Source organism: Ambystoma mexicanum, chromosome 1q (assembly GCF_040938575.1).
Source record: "Ambystoma mexicanum isolate Mex_15411 chromosome 1q, UKY_AmexF1_1, whole genome shotgun sequence".
Taxonomy (NCBI): Eukaryota; Metazoa; Chordata; class Amphibia; order Caudata; family Ambystomatidae; genus Ambystoma; species Ambystoma mexicanum.
The window spans coordinates 478,536,674-478,552,407 of NC_090922.1; the positions used below are offsets into that span (position 1 = coordinate 478,536,674).

At 50.0% G+C, this 15,734-nt stretch overlaps 1 protein-coding gene and 1 long non-coding RNA gene across 2 annotated transcripts in view; one reads left to right on the top strand and one right to left on the bottom strand.

The window, feature by feature from the left end:
• The window catches only part of LOC138521599 (uncharacterized), a 135,230-nt gene extending 129,222 nt beyond the window's left edge, over positions 1 to 6,008 (top strand). Inside the window, exon 3 of the long non-coding RNA XR_011283079.1 lies at positions 5,950 to 6,008. This is a non-coding gene — a long non-coding RNA (uncharacterized lncRNA). The remainder of the gene's footprint in view (positions 1 to 5,949) is intronic.
• Positions 1 to 15,734, bottom strand: part of LOC138521590 (phospholipase A2 inhibitor and Ly6/PLAUR domain-containing protein-like) — a 176,952-nt gene that overhangs the window by 5,956 nt on the left and 155,262 nt on the right. The window lies entirely within an intron of this gene.

Below are 15,734 nucleotides of genomic sequence, written 5' to 3' on the forward strand. Positions count from 1 at the left end.
GTGAGCTGTGCCTTCTGCCAGAGAGAGGACATATAGAACCGCCCATGCTAAGGCAAGAGCTTGGATGCCACATCAAGTGCTTCCATTGTCATTTATTAAGCATTGCACCCTCCCATGTAGAAAGGGAGAGCTTGCATCATGACTGCGGCCATACGGGAGAGATTTGAGCGATTCCTGCATGAAAAGAACCTTGTAACTGATTCACTGGAGAAGATAGAGAAGAAAACCAAAGTAAAGAGGACCTACCTCGCAATAGGTAAGAAAGCCTATCAAGTCGATGGTATGTAAGCCTTTAATGTCTACTGCTGCGCTGACACAAGGCAGGGCGAATCTGCCCTGCCTTCGGACACTGGATGGAGACTCTAGGGACTACTGCTGACCACAGAAGGCGAGTCTGCCTTGACTGAATTCTCGTGACACAAGGGCACAGTAAACTGGCTCTGCTGCTGTTCCGCCACTGCATGGTTAGCCTACCTACCCTAACTGGCTGCTGCGGACCAGCAGTTTCCAGAGCACGGCATGCCTGACCATAATGTAACAGCTGCAGTCTTTGGCTTAACTAGTCTGCTCGGACCTCTGCAGACCTGCCCTGACGGTGTGATGCTCCATTTGATAAATGACAAGGGGCCCTGGCTCTTCACTGCATTCACTTGCTGCAGTGCTGTGGAGTGAGTCTCTGAGCTGAGGCCTTGTGCTGTGAGCCAGCGTGGTGGGGTGGCTTAGCCGAGCTGGTTGCAGCTGCAGAGAGAGCCACGGCCACCTGTTGTGAGGCGGATAAAGCCTTGCCACAACAGAAAAGCAATTTCAATTGCCTAAAAATGTATGCATAAGAAAGTAGGTGCTAGAAAGGCAAAATGCCAAACAACACATATTCAATATTAGTACCCGGCCAGGGCTCAATCAGAATGAAACAAGCATTCTGATTGGCCTTCGCCGGGGCATTTCCCGGCTGTGATTCCACGGCCATTGTTCCCGGCGGGGGGTGTGGCAGCCCCTCAGCCAATGAGAAGGCTCGAAGCGGGTCTATCCCCGCTCCAAGCCTCCACACGGTTGAGAAGCTGCCTTTGCTCCCCCTCCCCCCCGCCGGGTACTAAGGTATGTGTATTCTTTTTCCCCCCCCCTTAACTCCCCACCCCACTTACCTTCTGCCTCCTTTGTCCATGGCGGGTGGCGTGGCAGCCTCCAGCCGTGTAGAGGCTCGGAGTGGGGCCATCTTCGTTCCGAGCCTCCACACGGCTGGAGGCTGCCTTCGTTCCTGACCGGGGATCCAGGTACATAGATTTTTGTTTTTTGTGGTTCTGTTCCCAGCGTGTCCACTCCCGATGGCCGCCATGGAAAGGGAAAACTGACTCCGTTTTCCCTTTCCCGGCAGCCATTTTCTGGTTCATTTATTTATTTATTTATTTTTATTTATTTTTTGCTTCGCTCGGGCTTATAACTATGGGCCCCCGGGGCATTACCTGACTCGTTAATGCCCCGCCGCTCGGGCATATTGCTTAATTACAGGGTCTGCTATTTTGCGGCAGCCTGTATCTCTGGTGTGCTTGTTGTGAAGGGAGAATTGATTTTCCATCCAGCAAACGCCAAATAAAACAAGCTTGACTTCAATGCACCTGTGGTAATTGTGCTCTCTTACATGTAACGCTGCAGTATTTGCTGTACACTGTCTGGGGTGGATATGATGTGAGTTGGTATGCAGACTTTCCATCGAATATATTTCCATCGAATTTGTTCCAATAAAAAAATATGCATCGAATGCATATTTTTGGGGGTAAAGGGTTACATTTTGTTTTTGGTGCTAAGGGTTAAAAACGAGTTAAGACATTCATTCGATACACATTATTTCGTTGGAAATGATTCGATAGTACTTATCTTCAATGGAAAAAAATAGATGGAAAGACTAGTAACCATGTGCGTTGTCTCTTTGCTGTGCAGTTGTGTCAAATTGTGTTGTGCATGTTCATCAGCCAAAGCCTGATTAAAGAAATAAAAAGACAACTTTTCTTTCATGATAAAAACCATGCTTTGAGTTTGCCATTTCACCCACCATTCTTCTTTTCAAAATACTGTGTCTCTGTGTTGGCTTGCAAAAATAGTTGTGAGACAGGCATGCTAACAGGAGATGACACAGACACTAAGGTAGAGTTTCAAAAACTTTATTTCAGTGGTCCGGATGAGAAAATACCTAACTTGCCCTAAATCTAAGGGGGTAATGTTCCCTAACAAAAGGAAAACTAAGGGGAGTCTAAGTCTGTCAATCAAAAGTAAATGTCTGTCTGTGTCAAAATCTATGCTTGCCCTCACTCCTACAGAATAATAGGGTGAATGGGATTTGGCCTACTCAATAGTGTTCAAAGTAAGATTAGGGAGACAATGGAACTTTTCCTGGCTCCCTTCCCCAAGTTTAAGGAACTCAGGAAATGTTCAAGTATAAAGTTAGTATAACAGTGGAGCTCCTCTGCAGCTCCCTTCCCCAAGTTCAAAGCACTCAGGTTTTAGAAAGTTCCACAAAGTCTTAGGATTCTCTTTTCAAGTCAGATTTACTGGATAAAAGTTCACAATACCTTCTCTTGTCAGAATATTCTTCTGTAGAGGGTCTCTTAGGCTTCCCTCGCCTTGAGCCGGAGCCTCTTGACTGGTTTACACTCCACAAAATATGGAACTGGCTCACTGTTGCCTCTTGTATAATATTACAGTTCAGTTCACCATTCTTCATGCAGCTTAGGGCCCTGCTGGTTATGGCGCAGTTGTCAGACTGCACGGTCGACCCACTACAGATCGCTCAACCTGCCTTACTTGTTCAATGTTTCTTCTATTTTCCTTTTGGGGTCTCTTTGGTCCACCTGGATCAACCTCCTGCCTGCGGCCACCCCAATTCTCCTTTATAGCCATGGAAAGTCTCTTTCACTTTTATTTCTGTTTTCCTTGTGGGGTCTCTGTGGCCCTCCTGGATCAACCGGCTGTCTGGGGGCCACCCCAGTGCTTTGTTACAATATTGAAGAGTCTTTCTCTTTACTCTAGGATTTTGCTTAAACTTCGCTTTTCACACAGCCCCTCTTTTCCTTATAGGGGCTTCTCATTTGCTTTTGGGATTTGGCTCCCACTGCAGTTTTCACACAGCTCCCTCACAGGAGCGCCTTTTCCAACCACAGAGTCTTTTGAGAACGTACACTCTTGTAGGCGACTACTCTACTTTGTTTCTTGTGTCAATAAATAATTTCTACACACTTTTGCTTTGCTTCCATTATGACTCTTCATTAGCGTGCCGCCTGCACGCATTCGCTCAGACCCACTGTACCAATAGCAGCCCTGACTCGCGTACTGGGTTTCTTCCACTTAGAGAACTCACTGGTCACGCGGCTGCTTCTGCTGACTTCGGCATCAGCCGCTGAGGTCACGATCAAGCCCTCTGCCCCTCAGACACTCCTGGGCTCCTTCTCAATTCCCAGGGGAATGAGCAATTTACACAGTCTTGTAGGAATTGCGTTTCCTCCCAATTCCGGACTTTGGCTACTTGGAGACACACGCTTCCTCCTCCCTACCTTAATCTGCAGGGGCAAGCGTCTCAGCGTCTGCTCTCTGCCTTCTGGTCCTGGGATACTCCAGCTCAGCTGCGATTTCCATCCATCCTCTTACTTTGTTCAACCACTGAGTGCTTGGGTGCTCTCTGCCTTCTGGTCCTGGGATACTCCAGCTCAGCTGCGATTTCCATCCATCCTCTTACTTTGTTCAACCACTGAGTGCTTGGGTGCTTTTTATACTGGTTTGAAGGTCTTACGGGCTGCAGGTGTGCATAGGGAAAGTCAATTGCCTGACTCTGGCTAGCCTTGTTAAGGGGACATGTAAAATTGAGAGGTTGATTTGCCTTGGTCTGCATCTTCTCAATACTATAATGGTGTTTCTCATAGGAAATCTGTACCAGTCTTGATCTCCTCTTCGTCCCAGTACTTAAGTGGTGTTTGGGGAAAAGAGCAGAATTTGCCTGAATACATCCTAGGAAGGCTGAGGGGCGTCAGACAAGACACTATCAAGAAGGGGAGAATACCATATTTCTGCTCTAGGGGTGATCTTATGATAGGAAAGGGGTATTGTTAACTTTCTCTCTTCCCTCTCAATGTTAAGGTATGAAGTATCCAGCCATTTCCTCCTTCTTTTATCAGGATAATGATAACTAGAGATTGTGGACGTCAGTTCTTTCACCCTGGTAGTCTCAGTGGATGGGGTTAATGGGGAAGAAAAAAAATGGGGTCTCACCGTTGGGTTTACTATTATAGGGACTGGAGGCTAAGTTAGTTGAAGGGTTTTGCTGTCCTGAGATTTCAACTCCCCTAACTTTTTTCTGAAAGTGAATATTTGTCAGAAGGTCTTGGTGTAAAGTAGGGCAGGCATGACAATACCCTTCATCATTAGAGGGCAGTAGAGTAGGTCAGGACTAGAAAGGGGGGAATACCATGTCTCGCCCTATGCCCCTCCTTTTCCAATCCCTCAGGATCATCCACCCAGGTGATTCTCCCTCGTAGATGTACTCCCGGGGTCGGGATCTGGCAGCCATACCTTTCTCTTGGTTACCGAAGGGGGTTCTGTGGGGTCTGAATGTGAGAATGCCCTCAGATTTCTCACATAGCACAGGAGACCTATAACCGACTTCGCAGAACGAATGCAACGTGTCTGGTGCAATTAAACGCAAAAGTTCGTCCACTTGTAGAGCCTTGAATTAAGAATTATTTTGCCAGTGTGGGTAGATATGCCTTTTTACGTGCAATGTATGCTTAAGTGCTGGGTGCCTGTTAAATGTTAGGACTGGAAAATAAGCCACACTTTTTACTAGTCCTGTATATTGCAGGACAGATTCTTAGCAAAACATTGATATTGACATTTGAACGGCAATCCTAAATGTCAAGCCTGGTGCCTCAGAGCTCAGATGGTATTTGATGCAGGGGGCTGCTCTGTGCACCCATCACAACATTCTTGAGCCTGTGGGTAACTGCCAGAGTTTAGGCAGCTGTGGGTTTGCTGCCCTCCTTTAAAACGTGTGTATGTGACCAATAGGCGCAATGGATGGCCAGGGAGATTAATTTCAGCTTGAATTTGATCCCCTGCATGACTTTCTGTGTTCCCACTAATCAGCTGTTGCTGCTGAGCTGCCCCAGTGATCCATCCTGTTTCCTTGGAATATCATTATAAATTGTTAGGTTTCAAAGGTGAGCACCTTTTATACTTTGCCAGCGTAGTTATTGAAAATCCTCCTCTCTCAGGTATTTTTCCAGCATTGATTACGTTTTTGGAAAGGCAAATTCTCATTTGTCTTGTGTACTTTCTTCTAAAAGGAAAAGTCAGTTGAACTAGATTTGTATATTTCTCTTTAAGATATGTTCACTTACTTTTGATTTTTGCTACGGGCAGAGATTCCTACACTGAGTGACGCAAGGGAGCGGTACCCATCCCAGGTTAAAACCGCACATTTTACAGCACATTTTGCAGCAGGAATAGAAAAAAGCGGTGTCATTTAAAATCTCTGACCTATCCAATTGTGGCACAATATGCAGTAGACTCGAGTGTGCCGTTAAAAAGAAACATTAATGAGGATATGTACCCATCAACACCACGAGTCCTTTTTTAAAAATACATAGCTCTACAATGATCAGGTTTACTAGTGCCCCATGACATATCCCTGCTGCTTCTAAGCACTGTAATAATAAGTGTTATGTTAATGAGAAATGTAACCAAATGTAATTTGATTATATTGCCTCTACAAACTTGACCTTAATATTTTCTTGACAGCATTTTTCTTTCATAATACCCTACCAAATCCAGGGGAATTACAGATAGTCAAGATTTGCTGTCGCTTTTGCTACATGCTGCTTTGCCTCTTTTTTCCCTTGGGTGCACGTTGCATTAGTTTAAGTGTAATTGTGCACCCTGATCATTTTGCATTTTCTTCTATGCCAGGTTTCTGCATCCTGTGACACAGGGCTGGGAGCAGAACGGCCGGAGCACACCAACACCAACACCAAGCAGGAGCAGCTGGTATTGCCTTGTCCCGAACCTCGAGAGGACCGTAACTCCAGGCAAGCCAAGGTAAGTGAAAATGCTTACGTTCACAGTAATTTGGTAATATGGGCCTATACACACTGATATTAACCAGGGTTGGTGCAAGGAATTCTTCCACCCTAGGCAAAGTGTCAGATTGGCGCCCTCACTCACTCCGGGTCCTAACTCTTCTCAACCAAACTTCCCCATTTTGTTACTGATTGCTGCAACCCATTACCTCCACCTAAAACATTGGAAAGTGTTAGGTTTCAGAAGTCAAAGCCTCTGTGTTTCATAAATACAGGTTTATCAAACCAGTCAATGATACTATAGCAACAGCAAACGTAATACTGAGGCATGTGGATCTAATCCTTTCTGTAACTGATATACAGACAATACAATACAGACAGTGGGACAACTATTTTGGTAATACATACTAGACACCTGTAAGCACATAAGCCTCACTACCTGGTACAAAACGGTTGCATCCCAATGCTTCCCACGCCTCATCAACTTCCTCTCCGTTCCCGCTGTCCCCCCTCCTCTGTCCTCGGCTACCTTGCCTCTCCCCTCCCTCCCTGCCCCTTCTCTTGCTCCCTCTTCAACTCCTTCTCTAACACCTCCGCAGGGCGTACCTCTGATCTGTACCCCTCCCCGGAAGTTTTTCAAGGGTGGCAACCTTCTCCACATTGCCACTCTAAATTCTCGCTCTGCCATCAAGCACTCCTCTGATATCTGTCGCCTTCTTGAGGAACTGGACCTCGACGTCCTCGGTCTCACTGAGACATGGTTCACTGCCAGCTCTGCCACCAGCTTCGACACACTCCTACCTGACGGCTACAAGATCCTCTCCGTGCCCAGGCCCAACCGTTCAGGGGGTGGTGTTGCCCTTATCTTCCCTGAGTGGATTCCTGCCACTGTCACTCCTACGCAGACCTACTCCTCTTTTGAATGTCTTGTCTGCCGACTCTCTCTCTCTCCTAGCCATTCCCTTACCGTGGCTACTATCTATCGGCCACCTGGTCAAATTTCCTCCTTCCTCTCTGAGTGGGCTGACCTCTCCTCCTCACTCCTGTCCTCAACCACCCAACTCCTCTTTCTCAGTGACTTCAACATCCACCTCGATGCCTCCTGTTTCCCCACTGGTCTCTTTCGCGAACTCTGCAACTCTCTCTCACTCTCTATTCTCCCGTCTGGGCCTACTCACTCTGCAGGGCACACTCTTGATGCTCTGATCTCTTCTGACCTTACCCTCTCCCTCCCTCTCTCCACTCCTCTCTCCTGGAGCGATCACTTTCTCCTATCCTCCCACCTCTCCCTCCCTACCCCACAGGCAAAGCCACCCTCTTCACTGCCACCCACCTTCTCGGTCATCCGACCCATGAAGCGCGTGTCAGTTGAGGCTTTCGCTGCTACCTTCTCGCCCCCTCCTCCCCCCTCGGCTGACTCCCACCCTGACACAGCCCTCTCCATGCACTATTCCTCTATATCTGATACTCTCGATATCCTTGCCCCCGTCATGAGAATCCGCCTGAAGCCCAAAGCCAAATGCAACTCCTGGTATGACTCGGATCTCGTCACCCTAAAACGCAAGTGCAGGGTGGCAGAGAGGAAATGGCGTGCTTCATGTTCATCCTCTGACAAACTGGCCTGCCGCATGCTCCAAAGACAATACCGGCTCTCCGTCCTCACCAAGAAGAGAGCCCTTATCCAAGCCCGCATCTCTGAGGCATCTAACAACATTGCTGAACTCTTTAAAATCTGCAAGGAGCTGGACAACCCTGCTGCAGTCTCTACCTCTCTTGTCTCCTCCCAGGTCCTCTGCACTGCACTGGCCTCGCACTTCATCTCAAAAACTCAGGACATCCTGTCCTCGCTCTCCTCCTCTCTCCTCCCTCCCTCTCTTCCCGGCTCTTCCTCTTGCTCTCTTGCAGCCGCCCCTCCGCCCTCCTTCTCTGCTTTTCCACCTTTTTCTGCTGATGAGGTTTCCAGACAAGTCCGATCTATGAAAGCCTCGTCTAAACAGGTTCACCCCTGTTCCTCCAAAACCATCAAGGACCACATCGACTCCCTGGCTCCTGCCCTGGCTGACTTTTGCAACCACTCATTCGCCTCTGGAGTCTTCCCATCCCCCCTCAAGCACTCCCTTGTGCACCCCCTCCTCAAGAAACCCTCTTCCGACCCCTCCTGCCCGGCCAATTATCGCCCAATCTCCATTACTCCCTTCCTGGGCAAGCTCCTGGAGAAACTGGCCATCTCCCAGCTTAACCTCCATGCTGAATCTGTTGGTAATCTTCATGACCATCAATCCGGCTTCAGAGCGGCCAGAAGCACGGAAACTGCTCTCCTGAACATCCGTGAGGACCTGCTCCTGAACCTCGATTCCAACACTCCCTGTGTTCTCATTCTGCTCGATCTCTCCTCTGCCTTTGACACTGTCAACCATGCCATCCTGCTCAACCGTCTCCGTGATAACCTGGGTATCACTGGTCAGGCTCTGGCATGGCTGACCTCTTTCCTTTCCGGTCGACCCTCCCAGGTCCAAATGGGCTCCTTCCTCTCTGACATCTTTTTCTCCACCTGTGGTGTCCCCCAGGGATCCAACCTCTCTCCCTGGCTTTTCAACCAGTATCTGGCACTCCTTGCCCACCGCATCGCCGCTCTCTGCCCCTACTTCCAGTGCTATGGGGACGATACCCAGCTCATTTTCAGGCTACCCTCGGCCTCCTCCTCTCCTTCCCTCATCTCCGACTGTCTGTCTGCTATCCAGGAATGGTGTGCCGCCAATGACCTCTGCCTTAACGCCAGTAAGACTGAGATTCTACTCATCGGCACACCCACTCCCTCCTTCCCTGCAGCTCTCTGGCCGGCCTCCCTTGGCCCCCTTCCTGCCCCTACCTGCAAGGCTAAAAACCTCGGGGTCATCTTCGACTCCACACTCTCCTTCTCTCCTCATATATCTGACGTCTCTAAGAAGTCACACTACCAGCTGCACCTCCTCAGAGGTATTCTTCCCTTCCTCTCCTTCCCCCAGAAGCTCACTGTCTCCCGAGCCCTGGTTCTCTCAAGGCTGGACTACTGTAACAGCCTCTATCTTAATCTGCCTGCCTCCACTCTCCGCCCTCTGCAACTTATCCAGAACAGAACTGCGAGACTTGTCCTTGGCCTCAAGCCCAGGGACCGTATCTCTCCAGGACTGAAATCTCTTCACTGGCTCCCAGTGGCTGCGAGGATTAAGTTCAAAACCCTCTGCATTGTCCACAAGGCCTTCTGGGGCCTGGGGCCTAAATACCTTCAACTCTCTCTTCCTAAATATCTTCCTTCACGAGCCCTTCGCTCATCCGTCTCCAACTCCCTCATGGTCAGCCGCTTCTCGAAGCAACGAGCTGGGGGTAGATCTCTCTCCGCAGCAGGGGCCTCCCTCTGGAACAGCCTTCCTACCTCCCTGAAACTTGAGGAGAACCATCTCCAGTTCCGGAAGCACCTCAAAACCTTCCTCTTCGCTTCTGCCTTCTCTCTCCCTCTCCCCTGCTAAACCTGCTTAACTCCCCACTGAATTCTGCACTAAACCTGCATCTGGGCCACTCTCAGCGACCTCGGTCCAGGGCCCAGCCACTCTCCACTTGCACTGCCTCCCTTGCTCCCCCTGCACTGTGGGACTGTCACTGTATCCCTACAGCCCCCTTCCCAGCACTTGCTCTGCACTTACCTCGCACTTGCCACCAGCTGGCCCTTTTTATTTATTATTTATTATTTATTTACGCTACTTCTCCAGCATTGGATCTTTCATGGATTCACATGCTTAGAATATTCCCCGTCGTCAGACTGGGAACCCTCGGTAAACATATATAGTCATTTTCCCTAGGAAAAACTTCCGACACTTGTGTGTCCTATCCCCATCCACGTCCTCCACGGGGCCGCCCCACGCACGCCCCGTTGGACGTCATGGTATATAAGCCCCGCCCCCGCGGGACCCTTCAGATTTCAACCGTCTCCAAAGATAGTGGGATCTCCTCGTGTAGTTCTACGGATACTTATCGAAAATTTCTAACTCCTGCGAGTTTTCTTTTGTTATCTGGTCCCTTCAGGATGTCGGGTAAACCTCTGTTCCGCCCGTGTGCCACGTGTGGACTGAAGAAAGTTTATGAGGGGGACGGCCATCTAGACTGTCTCTACTGCCTCCATCCTCACCACTCGGCGGACCAATGTGATATATGTAAGGGTTTTTCACAGAAAACCCTGAAGGACCGGAATCGGCGACTGATTTTGTGGCTGAACGATGGCGCGGGAGCGTACCCTCAGTCAGAGGTAGGCTCGGTGCGCAGTGCCGCCTCGGCAAAAACATCGGAGGACCCCCGACGCTCACATTCATCGGAACCTCCGGCCAAGAAAACACGACCTACGGAGAAGGACGCGCCACGAGGTCACTCCACTAAGGGCTCGTCGAAAGAATCGACGAAGAAATCCTCGTCGACTTCGTCGAAGAAAGAGAAAGACAGGCCAAAATCCTCCTCGGGCGATCAACACAGATCAGCCGCGAGTAGAGATGCGGATACACGCAAGGAGAGCACCGCGAAAGCGGGACCGCCAAAGCCACCTGCAGGCCCATCGTCGACGACGACGACGACGACCATGTCGGTACCCCCTCTGACACAATCGCCTGTCATAATCACGGGGTCGACATCGACGATACCCTCGTCGACGGAAGTTCTGGCCTGGAGACCAGAAGTGTTCGATATGGGACTGCCCGACACGCTGCTGCAAGATCAAGCAGTATCAATTACCTCGAAAGAAGACGACGGCTTCAGAGTTGTGAGCCTGGAAGACCTCGGCCTACGACCCAGATTTCCTTCTGGCGCAACCTGCTCTCAAGTCTGTACCCAGCCTCCAAGCGCCCAGGCTTCCCTATCCATGGAGGTTCTCTCCTCCTTACATTCACTCTTAAAATCGCTGGACGAAAGGCTCCCTCCTGTTCCGACGACCTCCCTCGTCGACGAGCCTGGCCCTTCGCACCGCCCGACTAGATCGGTCGTAGTTCCGCCTACCCCTGCGATCCAGGAGGAAGGTGAGATATCGGACTCCCTCTCTGACCATGGGTCAGCATCAGATATCTCCCTCTCACCATCGAGGGACCCATCCTGGGTTTCGGATGTGGAAGTGGAACCCCCTAAAAGTCCCATTCACCCATCACCACCGGATGACATAGGCGCCTTCCATTCCATGATGGAAAAGGCCTGCAAGGAGTTCGGCCTGGCCCAACAGGAAGAAAAGAAGGACTGTTTTCTCTTTGACCACATGGGAAAAAATAGACGTTCAATCTTTTCGATTCCGATCCTGGTCCATGTGTGGAAAGAAGGCGTCCAGACTATGCGACACCCATTTTCTGAACCTGCGGTTAAGGGCCGCATAGAGAAGAAATTTAAGGTCCCGGACTCGACGCCAAAATGCCTCTCGGCGCAACCCACGCCTGACTCGGTGGTATCGGCGGCGGCGACGAGAAAAGCAAAGGCCCAGCATAAATGCTCTACTCCCCCGGACTCCGAGGCTAGGCGCCAAGACGCTTTCGGAAAAAAGGTCCTGTCAGTGGGGGCGTCAACAGTAAAAGCAGCTAACTCCCTGGCAATTATGGCCAGATACGACAGGGAGATGTGGCACAAATTGGCACCTATTATGGACCACCTTCCAGAGGAGCACAGAAAAACGGCTATGTCCCTGGTTCGTGAAGGCGAAGAAGCATCTAACCATGCTATTAATATAGCAGTGGACCTGGCAGATTCGGGGTTTAAACAAATTAACAACGGAGTTGTCCTAAGACGCCAGGCTTGGCTCAAGTGCACCAGCTTCAGACCCGAAGTGCAATATAAAGTCGTGGACATGCCCTTCGAAGGTGACCTTCTGTTTGGTGAGAAGGTGGACGAGGCCTTAAAAGGCATGAAAGAGGACTCTGAGACGGCGCGCTCGCTGGGCTCTCTTCAAATCGGTAAGCCTTTTCGTTCCTTTCGCCCCTTCAGAGGAGCTACGGGAAACTCAAGATTCTCAGCAACCAGAGATAGAGCTTTTGGCAGGTCGTCGTATCCGTCCCAAGGGTACAGACGCGCCTCGCAGTCCTCAACCCGACGCAGAAATTTCCAATCCTCAAAGAGATGTCCCAATTACTCGTCATCGACGGGGAAACAAAAAGACCAACAATGACGTTCTAGGAGGAAGAGTGTCACGCTGCATCGAGGAATGGGAGTCAATCACGACAGACCAGTGGGTTCTGGACACGGTGAGACGAGGGCACTCCCTACGGTTCAAATGCAAACCTCCAAGACGTCCTCCTATACACCTGTCCCAACCACATCTAGGCATTTTGCTTCAGGAAGTTGCGCTCATGTTAAAAAAAGGCGCCATCGAACTAGTCCCTGTATCACAGAAAGGCCTAGGGGTTTACTCACGCTGTTTCGTAGTAAAGAAGCCCAATGGAAAGTGGCGCCCCATCCTCGACCTGCGGGACCTCAACAAATCCCTGCTGAGTCAAAAGTTCAAAATGCTTACACTACAGGAGGTGATCAGATCCGTCCAAAAGGACGATTTCTTGGCGTCTCTAGATCTGCAAGACGCGTACTTTCACATTCCGGTGCGCTCAGCACACAGGAGTTTTCTGAGGTTCCTAGTGGGAAAAACACACTACCAATTTACAGTGCTCCCGTTCGGACTGAAGTCCTCCCCAAGAACGTTTACGAAATGTCTGGCACCCGTGGCAGCCTGGCTGCGAAAGGAAGGGCATCATGTATACCCTTACCTCGACGACTGGCTTGTGACGGGATCCTCCCCAGCGTCGACCAACGACAGCCTGTTGACCACCTTACGACTACTGCAGCGTCTGGGATTTGCAGTGAACTACGAAAAATCTTCTCTACAGCCCTCAAAGAGCTTGAAGTTCCTGGGTGCTCGATTCGACACCCACGCAGGGATAGTGAAACCGTCCCTAGAAAGGATGTCGAAGATCAAACGTCTGACAAACCAACTTCGTATGCAGAGCAGGATGCCAGTAAGAAAATATGCGGCGCTCCTAGGCACCATGGCATCGTGCATCCACCTAGTAGAAAACTGCCGGTTATTCATGAGACCCCTACAGGAGTTCCTGTCGGACAGATGGAAACAGGCCATAGGCCGCTGGTCGGACAAAATAACCGTCGACGACGAAAGAGTGGTCGAAGCCCTCCAATGGTGGAAAGTCGTTCACAACCTGGACAGAGGGGTTCCGCTGCAAGAGCCGGAATTTCAGAACACCATCATTACGGATGCCTCTCTGTCGGGCTGGGGTGCACACATGAACAACCATCAAACCCAAGGCAGGTGGTCGTCGACCGAGTCACGCCTACATATCAACGTGCTGGAACTAAGGGCGGTGAGATGGGCCCTAAAATCTTTCCTCCCGCATATCAAGGGATCAAAAGTAAGAATACTCACAGACAATACGACAGCCATGTTTTACCTCATAAAGCAAGGTGGCACCAGATCCAGGACCCTCTCGAAGGAAGCTCAAAAGATCTGGCATTGGGCTTTGAAAAACCACATTTCCTTAGTGGCGTACCACCTACCGGGAGTGAAGAATGTACAGGCGGATTCCCTGAGCAGGACGATGTCACAAATACACGAGTGGGAGCTGGACTCCAGTCAACTACAAGACATCTTACAAAGGTGGGGGACCCCATCGATCGATCTCTTCGCAACGGAAGAAAACAGAAAATGTGCCCGGTTCGCGAGCAGATGGCCCCAAATAGGCTCCCTGGGGGAAGCGTTTTCGTTTCCGTGGACGGGAAAATTCCTCTACGCCTTCCCTCCGTTCCCACTCATACGGAGGACGATCCAGGGAATCCGCAGGTACAAGTGCCGGATCATCCTAGTGGCTCCACACTGGCCGAGACAACCTTGGTTTTCCGACCTCCTCCATCTGTCTCTGGATCAACCGATACCACTCAAGAAAGTGCCACACCTCCTGTCCAGGGACAAGGGAACTGTATGGCACCACAACCTGGACAGCCTCAACTTAACTGCATGGCTCCTGACTTCTCAGAGTTCGGGAACCTGAAAGTCTCGAGGGATTGCCGTAAGATTCTGCAAGCGGCTAGGGCCCCCTCTACTAACAAATCATATACATGCAAATGGAAAAGATTCTGTACATGGTGTCAAACACAACACAATATTCACCCTCTGGAAGTAACGCCGGAGCAGATCCTTCCGTATCTTCTTCACCTAGCGGAGAGCGGACTGTCATCATCTTCCATCAAAGTACACTTGGCGGCCGTCTCAAGGTTTACAAGGAGGAGACAGTCCTCACCACTATTCAGTGACAGACTAGTGAAGCATTTCATGAGGGGTCTCTTTAGAACCTTCCCTCCTACAAAAAAGTTCCCACCGTCGTGGAGTCTGAATGTGGTTCTGGCTGCCTTAATGAAACCTCCATTTGAGCCAATGTCCTCTTCATCCCTACAACTCCTATCCTGGAAACTAGCGTTCCTAGTCGCCATCACTTCAGCTAGAAGAATATCGGAATTGCAGGCATTGGTAATAGATCCTCCATATATGAGGTTCTTTAAGGACAAAGTAATTTTATCGACTAACCCTACTTTCATCCCAAAAGTACCGTCGGTCTATCATAAGCACTTGACCCTGGTGCTTCCTACTTTCTTCGCATCCCCGTCGTCGACGGCGGAAAAGGCCCTTCACACTCTAGACGTCAAAAGGGCGCTAAAATTTTACCTGCAACGAACGCAAGATATCAGAACCACTAGACAGTTGTTTATCGCCTATGGTCCCTCGGCGAGGGGAAAGGCTATCTCCAAGCAAGGTTTGGCTCGCTGGGTCTCCTCGGCAATTACCCTGTGTCACTCCAAGGCCGGGAGACCTCTACAAGTTCGCCCAAAAGCCCATTCCACGAGATCGACGGCTTCCTCTGCGGCGCTATGGGCAGGAATTCCTCTGACAGACATCTGCCAGGCGGCGGCATGGTCTGTTCCACACACGTTTACGCGCCATTACTGTCTGGAAAAACAGCATGCGGATGAGGTTCAGATGGGGCGGGCAGTGCTGCGCCACCTTTTCCAGTGAGGTAAGCCAAAATTACGATGATAATGCTGTCGTTTACTTGGCCAAAACTGTCACAATCGTATACATGAACATACATATTTATACCTACCTAGATATAGGTTAATTATCGTATATGTATACATGTACAGAGGGCGCATACTTGAGTCATATAAACTCAGCATTGTACTGTGTAAATCCGTTTCGCATCAGTATAATAAGTTGGGTGTGTCTCTACGAATGTACGTAACATTGCACTCTCACCTCCTTCTTGATGTCGGGGCTTTACAATCTATTCTAAGCATGTGAATCCATGAAAGATCCAATGCTGGAGAAGGGAGTAGTTTCTTACCTGTAACTCCATTTCTCCAGCATTGGTATCTTTCATGGATTCACATGCGCCCACCGGCCTCCCCGGACTGCAATGTAAAATTAGGTACATAAGCGGGGTAATCCCCCAGTTCCCTTTGGAGGGGCCGAAATCTGAAGGGTCCCGCGGGGGCGGGGCTTATATACCATGACGTCCAACGGGGCGTGCGTGGGGCGGCCCCGTGGAGGACGTGGATGGGGATAGGACACACAAGTGTCGGAAGTTTTTCCTAGGGAAAATGACTATATATGTTTACCGAGGG